The sequence below is a fragment of the Stenella coeruleoalba genome (genome assembly GCF_951394435.1).
Source record: "Stenella coeruleoalba genome assembly, chromosome: 7".
Lineage (NCBI taxonomy): Eukaryota > Metazoa > Chordata > Mammalia > Artiodactyla > Delphinidae > Stenella > Stenella coeruleoalba.
In genome coordinates this window covers 21,782,104-21,804,125 of record NC_137153.1, presented here as the reverse complement: position 1 = coordinate 21,804,125, position 22,022 = coordinate 21,782,104, and the positions used below count along the sequence as shown (strand labels likewise).

Sequence of the window (22,022 nt, the reverse complement as noted above, 5' to 3'; positions counted from 1 at the left end):
AATATTATAAATGTGCTTAATTAGTGTCTTACAGTAGATGCTCAATAAAATTATAGACTGATTTTTTTGAAAAATTCATTTGACTATGAAGTAGCCATAGAATCTTCATTTATTTTATTCATTCAGACATATTTGCTGGGCACATACTATGGTGCCAGTGTCTGTGCAGGACACACTTGATGTAAAGATGAGTGTACTTGAGAATTTCGTAGATTAAATTAAGTGTATCACTACAATCTAACTCAACTGTTTTCATGGTGATGTGATCAATGTGCACGAGTCCAAAGGAAGTGACTGACTTTACTTGTAGAACACAGAGTGGCATCTTCTGATGCCATTAAATGAGCAACATTTCACCTTTGACTTTATGAACAACATTTTTCAACACACAGAAGATGAGAAAAGACTTTTTAAAAAGAAATATACCTACATAATACGCAAAGGTACAAGTGTATGGCATAGACAGGTAGCTGACAATTTCAGAGTGACTGGCACTCCGAGTGAAATGGCAAAAAATTAAATTGAACAGGTAGAGTGAAGCCTGATTGGAAAGGCTTTATCACTCCAAGATGAAAACGTGAGAATGTAAACTAAAAACAGTAGCCATCTCATCAAGGTTTATAAACAAAAGAATATTTGAAAAAATATAACGCCATAGAGAAAATCAGCAATTTTGAAGTTGAGCAGTTTCTGTGATATGCACCACCCCCTGACACTGCCATCCACAAGCATTACAGTATCATTCATATAATGAGATAGATAAATGAATTGGAAAGTAAAAATTCAGCATGTAAAAGCAGAATCAGAATTTAATAATTTCATAGAGACCTCTATTTCAAGTCCATAGATTTAATTATACAGTTTCCCATTGAAAGACTAAATAAACATAAAAATGGCGAGGAGTTAATAGCTGTGAAAATTTGGGTATGTGTACCAACCACAAACTAGAAAGTTCAAGGACGTTCAGTAAGATAGAGTATATGAGGCATTGGTTTGAAGAAAATATCGAATAATTTTCTACTCACTTCAGGTAAGGAAAATCAGCCAGAGGTACAAAGCAAACGTACGACATCCCTTTCACAGAATGGCAGGAATTAAGCCAAGAAGTTGATAGGGGAGCAGTTATTAAGGAACACTTCGTGATTGTGCAAACACATCACGACCATGTACCACCACATTGAGTGCCTAATTCCTTCTAGAGAAATCTTAGTACAGAAGTGCGCCACTCACAATGGTACCAATTCTTGAACCAATTCCTATTGAGGGAATCTATGCATAGCAAACGCTAGTCTGTAGAGGTATCACAAGGACACTACTGACAGAATTTGTCATTTTCATATTTATTCTGAGATACTATTTTTTAGACTTGAGGAACTTTAAATGCCTAAAAACATTCTAGTTTCTCTTAGTAGTTATTCTTTCTGGGTAAATTTTAATTTGGCATGGGAAAAGAGGACAAACATATCCCATTACCCCTGGGTGCCCTTTTCCTTAGTTATACTATAGAACTTACAACATAGATAAGAAAAAAAGATGAAAAGTAAAAGACGAGAAACAGTAAGAGAGAAAGATAGTAGACTGCAGAGAGAATGAGAGTAGAGGAGAGAAGAGAAGAAAGAGAGGAAATTAGTTAATTCTTTCATTCTCTACCAGGGAAGAATTGCTCAAAAACTGTCTCTGTAGTTATCTCTTTATTAAACATACAGAACAGCAGAATCAAAATAAAATACATCTCAGTATTTTCCTTTAGTTGAGCCTGAAATACCTGAAGTGAGGTCTACGTGGGTTTTAAAACAATGTTTCTCACTGTTTAATCATGTATATAGAAAACCCATTCTATAAGCATAAGGAAAGAAGATAAACAACAGACATAAGAGAATTCAGTACAGTGAACAAAGGAGACCAGTGTGAGATATCAAAGATGATAGTCTCCTATGAAACAGATGCATTTTTAAAAAGACGAAAATCCTATAGAAATAAGTTAAATTTATATTTTATACTATTTAGAAGGATATTAAATCTATAAAAATGATATAATTTGAAATCAAGAAGCACTGCCTTCAAAGTGCAAAATGAATCGTGATTGCCTGTTTATATGCAATTTATGCAGTAAGCCATGGAATAGAAACTCCAGGGGAAAAAAAAAAAAAGGAAATTGGAAGCTAAACTTCTTAACACAGAAAAATAAGATAAGGAAATTTTTTAAAATAAAAGAAAATGAATAAAAGCAAGAGAAACAGTGCTAAGAAACCTGATACAGTGTTAATAGGAATTCTAGATAAAGGAAACAGAATAGAGGTAAAAAAATGTAATTAAGGAAATAATACTCAACAATGTCCCTGAGCTTAGGAATGAATAAAGTAAAAACTCAGTACCGGGAAAAAATCGTAAAAATAAATGAGCATTTAGACTTATCTTCATACCATGAAGTCAACAATAAAGAAAATGTTCTATGAGCACAAAAGAAGGCAAGTATTATTTTTCAATAGGAAAAATTATCAAGTTACCATCGTATGTATCCCCAACAAAAAATGCCGGAAGATAATGCAGCAAAATCCACAGTTTTGGGAAACAGAAATATGGTGACCCTAAAACCATATATATAACCAAGCTATTATTCAGAGTGTAAAGTAATAGAACAACACCCGCACAACCTTATGATTAAGACAATATACAGTAAAATTAGACAGCATTTATTTTCTGAAAAGAAGAATAGTCAAGTACTCCAGCCAACTGGAAAATGAATTTAAATTGAAGTGATATCTGCACTTTCGTATTCACTGCAACATTATTCACAATAGCCAATGGAAACAATTTAAATGTCCTTGGACAGGTGAATGGATAATGAAAATGTGATTATATACACATATATGTGACTTTGTATATATATATATATGAATATTATTTAGCCTTAAAAAATAGAAATCCTTTTTAACAACATGGATGAACTTGGATATTTCACTTATGCTAAGCAAAATAAGCCAGACACAGAAAGACAAATACTGTATGATCTCACTTATATGTGGAATCTAAAAAAATTAAAGTCACAGTAGCAGGAAGGAGAATGATGGTTGCTGAGGACGAGGGGTAGGGAAAACAGAGAGACGTTGGTTAAAGGATACAAACTCTCTGTTATAAAATGAATAACTTTTGGAGATCTAATGTAAAGCATGGTGACTATAGTTAATAATACCGTAATGTGTACCTGAAATTTTCTGAGAAGTAGATCTTAGGTGTTATCACAAAAAAAGTAACTATTTGACGTGATGGGTGGGTTAATTAGGTTGTTTGTGGTCATCTCACAATGTATAAGAGTACCTAAAGTCATCACGATATACACTTTAAATATATACAATTTTTAATTGTTAATTATACCTCAATAGAGTTGGAAAAACATTTCCAGATGTAAGCTTTTTTTCTAAAGAAACAGGTAAAACTAAAAATAACAGTTGACAAATAAATGAGCTAAGATAAGCCAGGCAATAACCACAAGCAACACAACAACAGTAATTTGGTCATAAAACCTACCCCCCAAAACGAGCATAATTTAAAACGAAAGTAATAAGTATAAATAAGAAGATTAATTGATTTTGACAAAATGCCCAACCAGCAACTGTGAAATAAACGATCATAGATCCTTATCAAATCAGAAAAAAACCTCATAGAAGGAATAGAAGAAATTGCTGCAATTACAATGGTGGAATCTTTGATAGATTAACATTTGAAGAATTAATAAGGACATAGGCATTATAATAATTAATGTTTGTATACAACAGTATTTGAATGTGCAGTACACATTTCAAATAACCATTGAATATTTATAGAAGATTTCTTCTTCCACAGAAGATTCTACATGTGGTTTTTCACAACAGAACAAATGATGCAAATTCTAAGAGCAAGTAATTCTAATTCATCTTGGTGACTTCATTTCTAGGTGTGCAGCAATGGTGAATGTGTGACTACTGCACAGGCCTACAATTCAACCAACTGCTCCTCTCAGTGCAATGAAAATTCTGTAAGGTTTGACTCCTTTTAAAATTAGTGTCTTACCAGTCATTTATTTACACAAGACTTCATTCCTGAGCCCATGTATAAGTGCAGGTGTGCGCATGAGCGTGTATGTATGTATGTATATACGTACGTATAGTGATTTTTAAATAAAATATGCATTTGGGATCCATTTTTTTCATGTATCATCAATAATATTGATCCAAAAGCCAAACCAAGTATTATACATAGATAATGCCAGTGTTGCAAGTATATGTCTTATCATTGGACTGGTAATCTAGAAACCCAGGAGCTTACATATGAATGAAGTTTAAACCTGAAGTTTAACATTGGATCTATCATAATTTCACTTACAGTTAAATTACACCAATATCAACATTAGCCTAAAGCTTTTGAGAAAAACAATAAAAGCAATTTTTTTCACTCATTTAACACTGTTCAATACTAGCAGTACCTAGCAGTTTGCATGTGTGGGTAACATCTTTCCTAAGCCAAATTAATCAGTAACACGTATATAGAGTTGTACTCTTTCAATTATTTTACATATACATTAAATTTTAAAAGCTTCATAACAACATTAAAAGATAAGTACTATTTCTATGCCCACTTTTAGAGATGGCGAACCAGTCGCACTGATGGTATGCGCAAGGAAAAGCTGAGAATTCAGGACAGAAAGAGTGTGTGTTCTTAACCATTACACAATGCTCTTTGATGAACTAAACATTATGCCATCACTCTTTTCCCACATTAATATTATCTCACTGTTACTAAGCCTAGTTAGAGTCTCCTCTTTGGCTATGACATGTCCAGCTCTAGCCGGGCTGTTCATTTAATAAGATTTATGGCTTCTGGAAAAATAAGTCAAACTACCTGGCTCATCTGGTTCTGAATTTGTCAGGATCATTCTCTTGTTCCAAGGCCATCTTCAAAGACAGCTGCTCCTTGTATTTTGTTTGCTTATTTTTCCCAACGTTGATTTTGGTATGTTTAGTTAATTAATCAATAAAAAGTTCATGAGTGCGTGGGTGTGTGTGTTTTTGGGTGTGTGTGTTTGATGTAGAGCTGGCACTAAGCTAAATGAGCTTCAAAACACAACTTACCTCAGTCCTTTGATGAATTATGATTTACGGCTCTTCCAGGTGGATGATGGTGAACTTGAGTGCCAGTGTGAGGCAGTACAGGCATCTGCGGAATGGGAGGAAACCTTAAATGTTACCAGTGAGCATCCTAGATTAATATAATATCCTTCATATATCAAAAGCCTCACCAGTGAGAATGCTTTTTGCTTATATTCTAAGTCCACTGCACATATGTTGTATTTCTGTATGGATTTGTATGGTCTTCTTGGTACATTGGATATTTAAATACCCAAGTTTGAATTTACTAAAATTTCTTTTTAGAATGAACGTATCTCCTTCTAGTTAAATTTGGATGAGTTCTTCTAAGAACCCGTAACACAGTAAGGCCTTTTCTATAGTCAATAACTGACAATCCAACTTTTCCTGCTGACTGTGATTCCCTTAAACACAATGGAATCTTGGGTGGAGTGTTAATTGTTAATACAGATAATAATTTGTGCAATGTTTTGGTCTTTTACTTTATTTAAAAAAATAACTGGTGGAGGGAGAATTAAAGCCCTTTAAGGAAGGAATAAGCAGAATTGTAACAGCTCAGTTAAGTGTTAATATTCCATCGTCCTAAAGTTGATGTCCTGGCTGAAGTTCATGTGTCTTAATGTTACAGATATCTCCATCCTGGTGGTTGGGCTCATCCTGGTTATTATTGGTGTTGTGGTTGTCATAGTATTAATTCGTTACAAAAAATGTATTAAAGTTGAAGCAAGTTCAAAGGTATGTCTGTATTCTCTCTGTGTTGAAGGGGACCATGACTGAGACTATGTAAGCTTTATGGCCATAGAGATGGGAGAAAAGTATAAGCCTCTTACTGAAGGCCAAGTAGATTAGTAATAAGTCAGGCTTTTACACACTTTGCTCTCATTGAAATGTTTATCCCAGTGACTCCCAAACTTTGCTGCACACTGGAATCAAAAGGGATTTAGGATTGACATACATATACTACTATGTATAAAATAGATAACTAATGAGAACAGACTGTACAGCACAGAGAACTCTACCCAATGCTCTGTGGTGACCTAAATGGGAAGGAAATCCAAGGAAGAGGGGATATTTCTATACGCGTGGCTGATTCACCTTGCTACACAGCAGAAACTAACACAACACTGTAAAGCAACTATACTCCAATTTTTTTTAAAAGGAGATTTAAAAAAAATACTAAATTTGATTCCTCCATCAGATTTAATTGTTATAGAGTGTAACATGAGTATCAGTCTTTAAAAAATCTCCAAGATGATTTAATATTAACCACTGGCTTACCTCATACTTTAGCTGGTATCAACATTCAATTCCTTTCTTGACAGCCCACCGAGAGAAACCCTAGGAGTGGAGAATAAAGGATACTTTGGTGATGAGCAGCAGACAAGGACTGAGTCCATCTTACCTGGTATTCACCCCCTACATGTAAGAAAATATCATTCGCACTAGTTAATCAATTTAAAAAGTAGTTGTATGTATGTTTGAAGTGGAACTATCCCTAAGCTAAGTGAGGTGGGAAATGCAGAATGGTCTAACCTGATTCCACACCAATAACCTTCCGTTGACAGGTGGGGAAGGAGAGGACGGCAGGACTCAAACATACCAAGACACTATTTCAGAGCAGAATGGTTAAATAAAATACTAATTTGTGCATGACTGGAAAAATGTACAAGCATAAACCATATTCTGGGATATGAAACAAATCTTAATAAATTTAAAAGAATTGGGGTCATACAAAATATGTTCTCAAAATAAAATTCTATTAGAGATCAGTATGAGAAAAATACTGGGAAAAATCTTTTTCTCGTAAAAAATTTAAAATGTACAAGACTAAATGATAGTGTTAAGAGATAAATATTCGGGGGTAAAAGTATAATCACATGCAAGGAGGAGGTCACTATTATAAGTTGGGAAAGTGGCTAATTTGGGGGGAGGAAGTGGGTGACAGTAATGATAGGAAACTTGAAATGGCAAAGTTTTATTCCTTAATCAGTGCAGTGATTGCAAGGATATTTACCTTAAATGGTTCATTAAGCCATGAATCTGTTTTGTGTGTGTTTTTTATCTGTATTGTATTTTCCCAAGAAATGACTAAAAATGAATAAGGGCAACAATGCCAATTATTAGTGGGGATATAGAGAGTAAAAACTCTCATAAAAGCTAATGAAACTTTAAATGGTACAACCAATAGGTAAAATTCATACTATACCCTAAACGTGATCATACACATTCACTGTAATCCAGCAATTCCTGTCATTATGAACACACCGAACAGAAATGTGTACATGTGTATATCGGAAAACATCAACAATAATGTTCCAACAGCATTATTTGCAAAAAGTGAAAATAATACGAATGTCCAATAACGCTACAGAGAAGGAAAAACGAACAAACTACTGACATTTACAACATACTATTGTATGTGATATCTTACTGTCACACACTCTTAGACAACACACTGAACCTAAAAGCAAACTGTATGATTCAACTTATATAAATTCAAACTGACAAAACTACTCTATGGTATTAGAAGTCAGGGTAGTCGTACCACAGGGAAGATTTTCAGAGGGAACGGTTAAAGTTTTATGTTTTGATCTGGGTGGGGTTCGGTTACCCATAGGTGCTCATTTTTAAAAATTCACCCACCTCATACTTTCTGTTTGTACATTTCTTTGTGTATCTTTTACATTAAAAGAAAAGTTTATTAAAATGACACCCATAGCAATATATGAAAACCTAATAAAAAAGCTGACAATCCTGTAAAAGTCCCTGCAAGCAGTGGCTTGTTCAGCACCTTTAACAACAGCTATGATTTCCAAAGCATTTGATTCAGTGGAAAAAAAAAAAAAAATGTGAGTGCTGGTTAGGAAGCTACAAAAGCATTCCTTTTAAAAAAGTTAACCAGTGAGGAAAGAATTTGCGATAAGATTATACCGATGAAACTGCCCACTAGGACCTAAGTTTTGAAGGAAGTATGAACTGATCCTTGTTAGATGCAAATGCCAATGAAAATATAATGGTGCTAGTATTTTAAAATTAGGATTTTTTTTTTTTTTTTTTTGGTTAGTGGTAATCTTGCTCCACGTCTCCAGAGATTCTGAATGCTTTACCCCAACTCTTCATGTCCCAAAAGCCCCGTGCTTTTTACTGTACAATATTACAGAACAAGCTCCCACCCTACCCCCAGGAACACATATATGACATCATAGTAGAAAGGCTTTTACTGAACTTCTCTTACTTATGTCTGTATAGTTACCCTTTCTCTGGTAATATGATGGTTGATCATTTTTATCCAATCATACATTTTATTATGCCAGTGGTGACCCAAATCAACAAGTCTACATTGTCCACGCAAATGAAAGGAAAATATTGTGTAATAATTTTTTAAGCTTACACTGAGATTTTCTGATATGAGAACACAGGATGCTAATATCAGGTTTAAATAAGAAACTGAATGTAAATGCACTTAGCACCGTGTCTGGTATATATTTAGCACTTAATATGTGTTAAGTGTCTACTATGCCTCATGCACTGTCACAGTAACTTCCCTAATTACATTTTCTTTAAATTAATGTGCAAAACAGTTGCACTCCCAGAGAACGGATTCAGGTGAAGTTAGCCTGAGCGTATGATCAATGATAGATAGTCATCAGAGGTTCAAATAGAGCCTGGGGCATATTTATATTGAATACAAAATCCTTAAGGGCTTTTTGGATTTTTAGTTAAATGGGGGAACTTAGAAGTAGAGCTTAATAAATATTTGTTAAATATATGAACGAATTTAATTAACCATATAGCATAATATATTATAAATACAGATTGTATAGGACAGTTTGGGTCCTTGAATCTCTTGTTTAGGTTTTTTGTATTATTTGTCATAAAATTATATGAATAATAATGATTTAGCTGACTCCTGTCTGATACATTAGTTACCCATCAAAGGCCAGTTCTCAGCAAAATTGTGGTTTGGAAAAGATCTGTGTTTGGTGTCCTTTCCCAGTTACATTAATGATATTTGGTTAGCTTTTCTGTCTGGTACCCAGTGCCTCTCCTAGGTCCTGTTTCCACTGAACCATGCTGCCTGGTTGTATTAATGTCCACGGGGCGGGGGGGGGGGGGGGGGGGGGGGGGGTGGGGGGGTGGGGGGGTGGGGTTTAAAAGAAAGCACTTCAAAAAGGGTAACTTCGCAGGGTACATCTGCATCACAATAGTAAGTTCTGGAAATCCTCACAGACCTCCAAGGTCCAAAGGGATGTGCCTGGTTGTGGAATTTCAGGCATGCAGACAATTAGAGACTCTAAGATTTGGAAGTTAACAGACTGACCTTTAACTACTCATATCATAACATGTAAAGAAACTCCCACTCTTATATGTATGCTTGATGTACAGATAAGTTGTTAGACTCATCCATCACAAGAGAACAACCTAGGCAAGATATGGTCTCTGTGTGTTTCAATATCTGTACATTTACTAGGACTGTATCCTAGAGACGACTAGCAAATGTATTTTGTAGGCTCGGAAAACAGTCATAGTTGTTTGAGCCCTAACTGCAGGTTAAGAGTATCTCTTTTCGTCAGCCAAGAACTGCAGAGTCCTCGGAGAGACGTCAACCAGTTTCTTGAGTCCACACTGCATCACGCTGGTATGGTCCCTTGGCTCTTTTCTGTTGGTTGTGCTGGTCTGTGTACATTTCACTAATAATCTTGGTACCTCTTAACCACTCATTGGTCCCTTGAAAATTTCCAACAGTATAACATGGCTCTCTGACTTGAGGCAGAAACAGGAACGTCCTACTTCTCAGCAGGGCTGGGATTAGGGTGATAAAGAGCACAGTGACTCTTATAAGCACACAGTCAGATACCGTCATATTTAAAATACTGACTGTGCTCATCATGAATTCTTGGGAATTAGTTCTGATTTTTTTTTTAAAAAACAACACATTAACGTATTATTGATTGTGATCACAGAGTTTGTTTGTACCCCTTAAATGCTGCTCCTGGGACAAATGCCTCGCTCACCTCGCCCTGGTCCCAGCCCTGGTTCTCAGGGGTCAAACCCAATGACAGCTTCCAGAGAGGCCTTGATCAGGAGAGGGCTTTCCGCTAACTGAGGAGATGTCTTCCCTGAATAAATATTGATGAGAAAGAAACAAATTAGCTAAATCAGCCCACACATGCACGAGAGACACGGAGCCAAAAAAGAGATATTACCAGGTTTCTAAGAGCCCCTGTACCTTTATCTACACCTGTATCCTCAAGGTCACACAGAACACTTCCTATTCAGAACTGGACGCCGAAATCACCGAGACTCTCAACTACATCTTTGTAAACTCAGCAATTCTCATTACGCATTGTTCAATGGCCAGAAGGGTGTGATTAAGGTAGTGTTCAGTCTGTGGCTCCACAGAATCTGCCTGTCACACAAAAGGGTCTCAGAACGTGCTGTATAGTCAGCGTGGCACGGAATGAGCATATCTCCCCATGCCCTGCTCCACCAGCACGGTCCCTTTTTATAAATTGGTTTTACTGGGATTTCAACTGAGATGTTTTTTGAAGGAAAGCTCTAGTACTTGAAAAATGTTTGGCAATCTTACCAAATATATTGTTGGAGAGAGTTACAATCAGGATAACAAGGAAACCTGGCTTCTGATAAAACGTCACTTATCCTGAACTATCATTGCCTCACCCCACCCCCAACCCCTCCATTCCCTAGCGATTTACAGTCTTAGGTTTTTCATGGATCAAAAAGAGGTGGTCTGTGTGTATATGTGTTCATGTGTATGTGTGCCTGTGTGTGAAATCTGGTTTGGTTCCTGACACAGATTTTTCAAATGCTAGCCTCCTTTTGTGTTCTTTGTCTACTCATTGATTGGAGAGATCCTCTGTTCTTATCAAAAGATTAGGAAGGTTGAAATTGTTTCCCCTGATATGCTTAAATTTCTAACTGATAATTCAGCAGTGCATGTTTTAGTCCAAGAGTTTTCAACCTGACTGAAGGAGCAAGCTAGAATTCAACAGTGTCAGAGTCTGAATACATTTTACAAATAACAACAAAAACAAAATTTCTTTCTCAAACTTTTCTTGGATAGAGTATACATACCCATGGGTTCTCATGAGGTATTTTAAAGGACATAACAGTACTGGTAATCATAGAAGAGGTATCCTTTCTAATGGAACAGTTTTTTTCATGATTACTTTGTCCAAGTTTTCACTTACAAATCAATAACTGACTATGCCCCAGGAATGATTTCACTTTTGAATTATTAGGTCTGATGTCAGAATATTTATCAAAAAATTGTGATTTTTGCCAAAGGGAGACAAAATGAGCATTCAGAGTTTTTGTTTTCATTCCTTCATTCATCCATTCAGTGACTTTTGTTGAGTCCCTGCAATGTACTGGGTTAATGTGAAGCTTTCCCCAAGAAAGCATTCTTACTAGAACTACTGCCCAATACACTTTCCCTGTTGGGATGGAGAAGACAAGACTTTTCTAATGGTCCCTCCACTCCACAAGGATGAACCTGTCTCATACTGGGGAGTAGAAAGAGATGCTCCTTAGTGCAAGCAAACTGGCTTCTTGTATTGAAAAATAAAATGATTTTCTTTCTTTTGTGATAGGCTTGTTGATTTTATTTTATAATGACGGCTTAATTAGCCATGGCTAAGGCGATCTGGGAGAATGTGAATAAATGAAGTACAACAGAATCCAGAAAGGTTACTGTAATTAGTAGATATAAATGAAATATAACATGCTTATAGATTTTGCAGAAAACAATCTACTTTTAACCATCGCTTTTTATTTAGAGCTTGAAATTGGATATCCAAAACGGCCGTGCAAGGCTAGGCTGAGGATTCCGGATGCAAGATCGTCTTAACCTTCCCTAGATGTTTGCTACACATATTTCTGGTAGTTTTTCCAATGTTTTTTATCCAGACAGAAAACGGTGAAGAGAAACAACATCTTCTGTAATATTTACCTGTAGAATGGCATAGACATAGTCTACCAAAAAAATCTACCATTTTTCAAATGCTCCTTAGCTTAATACAAAAAATAGTCTTCTTGCTCTAGGATTTTCTTACAAAATATTAATCTAATTACTTAAAAAAAAAGAAGAGTCAAAACTTAGAGGATAGTAAATTACAACGCTGAGTCTAAGAAGTAAAACATCTCTTATAACAGGTTATTTCTTTGGGAACATAAAAGTACTTATCTTAATTTGAACCTGACATAATTACCATTAATTATGGCTTAAATAAACTTCTCTCCTGTAGAGATGCCAAGGAAATCTGTGCAGGAAACATCAGATTCCACTAGTTAATTAAAAGGTAGACAGTGAAAGAGGGAAAAGAATAGTCACTTTAACTACAAAAATCCTTCTTAAACTTGTGGTGGCAGCCAAAGAGGACATGAAATGCTCCTGTTAATTCTAAATGACTAGAAGTTAATTCAAAATCCCTTATTTTTTAGAATTCCTTAAGAACGTGACAGAAAAGTCAGAGCATTACAAAAATTTCAGAAAATTGACTCCAGCAGAGAAGAAAGACAATTCCCACGAAGGACTTTTGAGATCCTTACAATATACGGGTTTGAGCACTTCCTGTGCGATTTCTGCACTGTTTCCTTCCCTTCTTGTCAGTTGACGGTGATGCGCGGGATTGTCCTGGGAATGATTTCAGCTCCTTCTTATATGGGGGCTCCTCAAAGTGTTCTCATGGGTTCTCTATTTTCTTTTTTGTTAACTGCTAAAGCTATCTGCAATTATTTTTTCACTTACTGAAATAAAGTTTTCAAGGGCTAACTGCAAATTTTCTGATTCAATGAAATAAAGACTGCAAATCAAAGAAGAAAGCGGATGGTTCTTGGTGAATTTCTGTGGCTCTGCTGACTGGTTGATGGGAGAGTGAGTGAAATCAGCAAAGGACAGCAGTGACTCAGCACTTTGTACCCAGTGTGCTTTCAAAAAGCATCTGTTTTTCTAATCAAAGCTATTCCTTTAAGAAACAAAACTGGCACCTTGGATGGGCAATGAATTCATGCACCGAGGGCATTTACCAGCCTGTGGTAATGAAACAACGTTTCACAGTATATATTGATAGGTGTTATAGATTTAATTTGTCCCATTTTCCAGAGTGACATGAGTCTGGTCTGGGTAGGAGATACAGAGTCTGCCTCCGTGCTCTGGCCTCCACAAAAGTGCCTGTCTCCTGCGTATCCTCCACAGGGTAAGTCGGACACTTAAAAAAGAGATGATGAATACTTACCTGATTAAAATAAATCTTTATATGTAAAAAGAAAGAAAGAAAGAAACAATACCGATAAAGGCATGCTTAATGCAAAATATACTAATTGAAATATTTTATGTAAATTTTTGAGAAAAGAGAAATTCCATATCATATACACTAGCCTCATTAAAGCAAACAAATAATCCTCATGTCCAAGACAATTATCATATGATATTGCTTATATGTGGAATCTAAAAAAAAAAAAGGTACAAATGAACTTATTTACAGAACAAATAGTCACAGATGTAGAAAACAAACTTATGGTTGGCAGGGGAAGCAGAGCGGGGGCGGTGGGGGCAGCAGGGGTCAGGGGGAGGGTTAAATTGGGAGACTGGGATTGAGATATACACACTACTATATATAAAACAGATAACTAATAAGGACCTATTGCATAGCACAGGGAACTCTACTCAATACTCTGTAATGACCTATATGGGAAAAGAATCTAAAGAAGAGTGGATATATGTATATGTATAAATGATTCACTTTGCTGTACACCTGAAACTACCACAACACTGTAAATCAACTATAGACAATTTTTTTTTAAAAGACAAAATGAAGGGATGTTCACATATCCATATTTGCCTGAACAATACGTGTTGATGAACAATATACATTTGGGTGATATTCCCCCTTTAAAAGAACCATTTTCTTGATTTTTTTTTTTTTTATTGTTCCCATATCTCTTTCAGAAAACTCCCCTCATGGTGTCCTTTCCGAGGACGTCACTCATGTCCTCTGTCTTGGGCTCCACATTCAGCTAACTACCAATTTCTAGTGATTTTTTTTTTCATATTTCTTCTCTCCAATTATAAATATGTCTGGAATTCCCTAAGTCCTCCTGCTTCATTGCTTCCTGCCTAGATAATCACTCTAGTCTTCTAATCTGCTTCCCTGTTTTTCAAATAACCCCAGGGGCCTTCTGACAATCGAGCCTCTTTTTAATTTCACGTGGTATTCACCAGGCTTGCCCATACTACTCAACTTGGGCCTTAGAGACTTTACCTACAGTCCTTTCAAATGCTGCCTCTCTCTGCTCTATTTCTTAGGGATCTTCTTCTTCCAATATTGTCTACAGATTAGGAAGCATTTTCACAGCCATCCCCTACTAGTGGGCCCCTTGTAGGCCCAGTTCTGTCCCTGGTTATGGAGCCAGTTATGATTTCATAGCCTTGATATTTCTAGCTCTTGTCACCTCCCAGGGTTTGAATCCTTTCCCTTGAACCCACAGGCACTGACAGAACTCCTGGTGGGAATGGACGTACCTGCTAGACCTACTGTCCGAGCACCTCTGCCTTCCACCTCAGCCCCGTAAGTGCCTTGCTGCCCTGCCACGAATAAATAACCCTTCCTGATGCTAGTACTTGCCTCAACTTAGACGGAGCTTGCTACGGGTCTGGGATGTTGTGTCTTGGGATGCTGGGCTGTGCTTACAGCTAGGTCATGTGCCCTCTGCCCTGGACAGAGACAGATTTATCGGCAAGCTCATGAAGCTGGGGCTTCAGGGCCCATCACATGCACTGCTCCTTCCAAGACCTTTTATCTAACTTTGTATTTATATATATATTTTTTTTTGCGGTACACGGGCCTCTCACTGCTGTGGCCTCTCCCGTTGCGGAGCACAGACTCGGGACGCGCAGGCTCAGCGGCCATGGCTCACAGGCCCAGCTGCTCCGCGGCATGTGGGATCTTCACAGACCGGGGCACGAACCCGTGTCCCCTGCATAGGCAGGCGGACTCTCAACCACTGCGCCACCAGGGAAGCCCTGTATTTACATTTTTTAAGGACATTCAGTGGGCTGGTTTGGGTTGGTGAGCAGGAAGTCAAACGATTGATCAGCAAAAGCGCCAACAGAAAACAAATAGGACAAAGATGCATCTTAGTTAGGCTGAGGTTTAGTCATAGGGAGGGTGAGAGTGGACCGACCTGAAATGGGAAGAGGCGGGTATGGGCATGAGAGAAGCATGGCAGGTTTGACAAGCCCCCCACACCATCCCACCCCCACCTGGGGGGTGAGTACCTGAGAGAGCACCACAGAGGAAAATCCAAGGCATGAGTGAAACCCAGCTGAACTCTGACGATGCTCCCCAGCCCAGGCACAGATCAAGGGCAGAGGGCCAAAGGTGTATCGGCTCCCAGAATTTGAGCAAAACCGCTGCCCAAACCTCTGACCTGTGAGTGATACAGAACCAGGGAACCCCACAGAAATCAGTAAAATATAAAAAGAAGTCAAACTGAGCAGAGACGTGAGTAGCTGTACATTGCAGGGGGTGGAGGGCAGTTGGGGGATAGATTCTGCAGTTTAACTTCACACAAAATCACTTTAAAAAATTCTCCAGGGCTTCCCTGGTGGCGCAGTGGTTGAGAGTCCGCCTGCCGATGCAGGGGACACGGGTTCCTGCCCCGGTCCGGGAGGATCCCACATGCCGCGGAGCTGCTGGGCCCGTGAGCCATGGCCGCTGAGCCTGCGCGTCCGGAGCCTGTGCTCCGCAACAGGAGAGGCCACAACAGTGAGAGGCCCGCGTACTGCAAAAAAAAAAAAAAAAATTCTCCAAAAAAATAAATCAGAATCCGTATTTGTTATAATATATTGTCTAAATGCTACAGTGCCAAGGAATCTCAAGTATATTTTTACATCATTTCTGCCAGGAATGCAGTGATGGTGACCCAAACGAAAACAAGACAAAACCAGCATTGCCAACAGCATCCATTACAGTCCTGCCTCGGTATCTGTGGAGGATTGGCTCCAGGGCCCCCAAACAAAACTCCTCCCAAGCTCAAGTCTCTTACATAAAACGGCAAAGTATTTGCATATAACCTAAGCATATCCTCCCAGTATACTTTAAGTCATTTCTAGATTACTTGTAATACCCAATACAATGAAAATAGTAGCTTTGTAAATAGTTGTAAATAAAATGTAAATGCTATGTAAATAGTGGCCGGGATGTGGCAAGTTCAAGTTTTGCTTTTTGGAACGTTGTGAATTTTTTAAAAAATATTTTTTCATCCTCAGTTGGTTGAATCCCTGCATGCAGAGCTCATGATTACAAAGGGATGACTGTATTCTCAAATATCAACCAGCTCCATATACCCAATTTGCCTTTTTCTCAAAGCATCTGTACTGACACAAGATTGTGGAATTAAAAAAAATCCACACATTTTAGCACACACATGTGCTAAAACTGGGAAATATATTCTAAAGAAAGGTAATAACCTCCTTATAAACGTGCATATATATGTGGCAGGTCTGTCTGTACCTGACAACCCATCAATGAAGTTCTTAGAATGGTCACTAGGTGGCGACATAGGAAACTAAATCTCCTGTGAGTGAAGATTTAGCTTGCTGGACGATTTCATCCCTTTGTCAGACAACACCAGGCCGTCAAAATCATGACTTTAAATAAACGTACTAAGAAATGTATTAAAGTCCTGTTCTTGATTATTAAGGAGGTAACTCTGTGAATTTAGCCAGACACAACTTCCTGTCTGCCAGGGTCATGGGTTGAGGTAGAAAAATAGGGATCATTATCACTGAACAAAAGGGGAGCTGGGCTGGCAGCCTGAAAGCTTTGATTGGAGATTTTAAATTGGAAAGACAAATACTATTTATTCTCAGTTCTGCAATCCAGTCTTCTTGAAGCTGACCTGTCAATAGTCCCAAATAACCCAGTCTCCTGAAGACGCCTGTGAGGTTTTGCTTTTGTTTTTAAATTTTGTATTATCTGTGTCCTTATTTTTTAGAAGGCCAGCAGATTAGCCACTTCTGCCATGGAAACTTGAAGAGCTCCCCCTTTTCCAGGGACACCTAATGGATAGAAAATGTCAGGAAAAGCCACAGCCTGTGTGACATGACTTTTTGGTGGACCCTTGATGACAACTGATCATCACCAAAGACTGAGAAACATTGATTAGACTCCTGAGCTCACTGGAAGCTTCCTGATCACTTTCTAACTGAAGGTCAGGCTTTTAAGAAACTCAAAAGCCGTTCTGTAAGGAAGTGGCTGCCTCATGGCCTTGACAGAATCCATTAGCATCTTTCTCCAGGAAAAGTGGTAACCGTGAGCTATACGTAATGGATATTGATTGCTAAGGAAAGAAGATACATATAACTTTAAACCTCAGAGGTCTCCAGGAATGAAAGACCTAGAAAAAGATGTCTTCAGCGTCACCCGAGTGCTAGCTCAGAAGAAATTATGCCAGAGCTGTCTTAGAGAATCTTAGATAACTGAATGTAAAACCCAGTGTTCTTGCCATGGATACCAGCAATTTGCTACAAGGAGAGCAAGTACGGCATTTACTGAGTGCACACTCTTTGTTAAGCATTATTCTAAGCACTCCATATGTATAATTTCATTTTAAAATTAAAACAATTCTGAGTGAACTAATATTATTATTCTCATTTTATAGTTTGAGAAAATCAAGGTCAAAAGTCAAATAATCCACCGAAAGAGAGACAGCTGATTCAATTACATAGTCAGGACATCAACCCAGGAAGTCTAACTCCAAAGAGTACGCTTTCAATCACTCCCACGCTGCTGGTGTAAATATACTTTTGATTATATTATAGGGAAAAAGCAGAGACTCCCCCAAATTCAGACTCCTGGAAAGGAAATTAAGATATCTCACTCCCATTCTCATTTTCCATCCACCAAACTTCCCACCCTTTGCAGCCTCAGGGACAATGATTCATGGGTTAACACAGCAAAGAAAGAAAAGGGAAGCCAGGCAGCAGAGTCACCTCACGATTTAGCCGATTTACCCTAGTTGAGATGCTGCTGTCCACAGAGAGCTGTGTCTGGGGATACAGCTGAGGCTTTAATACCTTTTGCCGTTCTCCTGGCCACTCCCTAGGGGGTGCTTGTGATCCTGGAATCTTTTCTGTGTTTTACAACTACTTCAGGTTCTGGACGATGCTTTCTCAACAGAACGGGGCTCTCCCTGGGTGATGTTTTAGTTCAGTTTAGCATGCCTTGGGAACTGTCTGATGCTGCCTCCACCATCTGTGTTCAGGGAAGGAAAACCAGCAGAATTATTGACACTTAGCAGCTGATGGGTCACGGGGTGGCAGGCATCAATAAAGAGGCAGAACCCTCTGATGAAGCCTTTTTCCTTGCTTTAATAATAATAAAAAAATGCCCCAGATGAGTGGTCACCTTTCACAGGTAAGGAAAGAGAGGGTATCTGTACTGCACCCTTTCAGACTCCAGGCACCTGCTAGACCTTTACACACTTCTCCTGGGATGTCCACTGCAAAGTTCTGTGACAACGATTATTTTATAGACAAGGAAACTAACGATAAGTGGTCCCCAGACATACAGCTGTAAACGGGGCTCAGACTAAAAGCATGATCTGAACTGTCACCCATTCCAGTTTTGAGGCTGGAGTGGGTAACAGTCAGGCACCAATGTAACAACAACATAACAGGTCGCTGGTGAACGACCTAAGAGTTTATTCCTGGGGAACGCGACTTTGATCTAGAAAGGGGTTGCCCAACGAAGAGCAGTGGGTGGGCCTGGGTTTTGGCCATGAAGCAACAGATATCAATTTCATTTTTCACACCTTCTCCAGGTTCTTTGAAGTAATGATTAGAGGGAAGAAAATATTCAAAGGTCTGTCGTCATTCCAAAAGGACTCAAAAAAAGGACTTGCTGGATAGAAAAACATGAATGATTTTAGGCAAATCCTCCAGCATTTAAAAATCATTCTCATCCCATATTTAAACTTTTCCATTCCTCACTTTATCAGGATCAGCCTCTTGATATAAAAGTTTATGATGATGGCCCGGGAAAGGTGACATTTTTTTAAAAAAAGAAGAAATCTGAGGTCCTGACTCTGGAACATGCTTCTTCAGGTCCACCCGGCAAAGTAGCTGGAGATTAGTTTGATCTCAGAAATGTGTGTGATGCTCTCTCTGAAGAGGGACTTAGATTTAGATATCATTATCTTCTGCAGTCTTTAGGCTGCCCAGGAAAGGAAAAGAAATGATCTTCTGAGATTGGTTCAAGATGGCGGAGAAGAAGGACTTGCTCTCACTTCCTCTTGCGAGAGCACCGGCATCACAGCTAACTGCTGAACAATCATCGACAGGAAGACACTGGAACTCACCAAAAAAGATACCCCACATCCAAAGACAAAGGAGAAACCACAATGGGATGGTAGGAGGGGCACAATCACAATAAAATCAAATCCCATAACCACTGGGTGGGTGACTCACAAACTGGATAACAATTCCACAGAAGTCCACCCACTGGAGTGAAGGTTCTGAGCCCAATGTCAGGCTTACCAACCTGGGGGTCCAGCAACTGGAGGAGGAATTCTAAGAGAATTAGACTTTGAAGGCTAGCGGGATTTGACTGCAGGACTTTGACAGGACTGAGGGAAACAGACACTCCACTCTTGAAGGGCACACACAAAGTAGTGTGCACATCGGGACCCAGGGGAAGGAGCAGTGACCCCATAGGAGACTGAACCAGACCTACCTGCTAGTGTTGGAGGGTCTCCTGAAGAGCCCAGGGGCAGCTGTGGCTCACCGCGGGGACAAGGACACTGGCAGCAGAAGTTCTGGGAAGTACTCCTTGGCATGAGCCCTCCCAGAGTCTGCCATTAGCCCCACCAAAGAGCCTGAGGATGCTCCAGTGTTGGGTCGCTTCAGGCCAAACAACCAACAGGGAGGGAACCCAGCCCCACGCATCAGCAAACGGATTAAAGTTTTACTGAGCTCTGCCCAACAGAGCAACACACAGCTCTACCCACCACCAGTCCCTCCCATCAGGAAACTTGCACAAGCCTCTTAGATAGCCTCATCCACCAGAGGGCAGACAGCAGAAGCAAGAAGAACTATAATCCTGCAGCCTGTGGAACAAAAATCACATTCACAGAAAGACAGACAAGATGAAAGGGCAGAGGGCTATGTACCAGATGAAGGAACAAGATAAAACCCCAGAAAAACAACTAAATGAAGTGGAGATAGGCAACCTTCCAGAAAAAGAATTCAGAATAATGATAGTGAAGATGATCCAGGACCTCAGAGAAGGAATGGAGGCAAAGACCAAGAAGGTGCAAGAAATGTTTAACAAAGACCTAGAAGAATTAAAGAACAAACAAACAGAGAGGAACAATACAGTAACAAATGAAAAATACACTAGAAGGAATCAATAGCAGAAAAACTGAGGCAGAAGAACGGATAAGTGACCTGGAAGAGAGAGTGGTGGAGTTCACTGCTATGGAACAGAATAAAGAAAAAGAATGAAAAGAAATGAAGACAGCCTAAGAGGCCTCTGGGACAACATTAAATGCAACAAAATTTGCATTATAGGGGTCCCAGAAGGAGAAGAGAAAGAGAAACGACCAGAGAAAATATCTGAAGAGATTATAGTCGAAAAATTCCGTAACATGGTAAAGGAAATAGCCACACAAGTCCAGGAAGCACAGAGAGTCCGACACAGGATAAACCCAAGGAGAAACACACCAAGACACATAGTAATCGAAATGGCAAGAATTAAAGACAAAGAAAAATCATTGAAAGCAGCAAGGGAAAAATGACAAATAACATACAAGGGAACTCCCGTAAGGTTAACAGCTGATTTCTCAGCAGAAACTCTACAAGCCAGAAGGGAGTGGCATGATATACTTAAAGTGATGAAAGGGAAGAACCTACAACCAAGATTACTTCACCCGGCAAGGATCTCATTCAGATTCCATGGAGAAATCAAAAGCTTTACAGACAAGCAAAAGCTAAAAGAATTCAGCACCACCAAACCAGCTTTACAACAAATGCTAAAGGAACTTCTCTAAGTGGGAAACACAGGAGAAGAAAAGGATCTACAAAAACAAACCCAAAACAATTAAGAAAATGGTCATAGGAACATACATATCGATAATTATCTTAAAAGTGAAAGGATTAAATGCTCCAACTAAAAGACACAGGCTCGCTGAATGGACACAAAAACAAAACTCATATATATGCTGTCTAAAAGAGACCCACTTCAGACCTAGGGACACATACAGACTGAAAGTGAGGGGATGGAAAAAGATATTCCATGCAAATGGAAATCAAAAGAAAGCTGGAGTAGCAGTACTCATATCAGATAAAATAGACTTTAAAACAAAGAATGTTAGAAGAGACAAGGAAGGACACTACATAATGATCAAGGGATCAATCCAAGAAGAAGATATAGCAACTATAAATATATATGCACCCAACATAGGAGCACCTCAGTACATAAGGCAACTGCTAACAGCTATAAAAGAGGAAATCAACAGTAACACAATAATAGTGGGAGACTTTAACACCTCACTTACACCACTGGACAGATCATCCAAAATGAAAATAAATAAGGAAACAGAAACTTTAAATGACACAACAGACCAGATAGATTTAATTGATATTTATAGGACATTCCATCCAAAAACAGCAGATTACACTTTCTTCTCAAGTGTGCACGAAACATTCTCCAACACAGATCACATCTTGGGACACAAATCAAGCCTCAGTAAATTTAAGAAAACTGAAATCATATCAAGCATCTTTTCTGACCACATCACTATGAGATTAGAAATGAATTACAAGGAAAAAAACGTAAAAAACACAAACACATGGAGGCTAAACAATACGTTACT

General features: G+C 38.6%; 1 long non-coding RNA gene across 2 annotated transcripts in view; it reads right to left on the bottom strand.

Annotated features, from left to right (window-relative positions):
- Positions 1–22,022, bottom strand: part of LOC307189356 — a 273,604-nt gene that overhangs the window by 122,755 nt on the left and 128,827 nt on the right. Inside the window, exons 3-5 of one of the 2 annotated variants that reach the window (XR_013829163.1) lie at positions 10,139–10,243; positions 6,402–6,461; positions 5,109–5,193 (exon numbers count right to left, since the gene is read on the bottom strand). This is a non-coding gene — a long non-coding RNA (uncharacterized lncRNA). The remainder of the gene's footprint in view (positions 1–5,108; positions 5,194–6,401; positions 6,462–10,138; positions 10,244–22,022) is intronic. The other variant, XR_013829164.1, reaches the window with a different exon arrangement.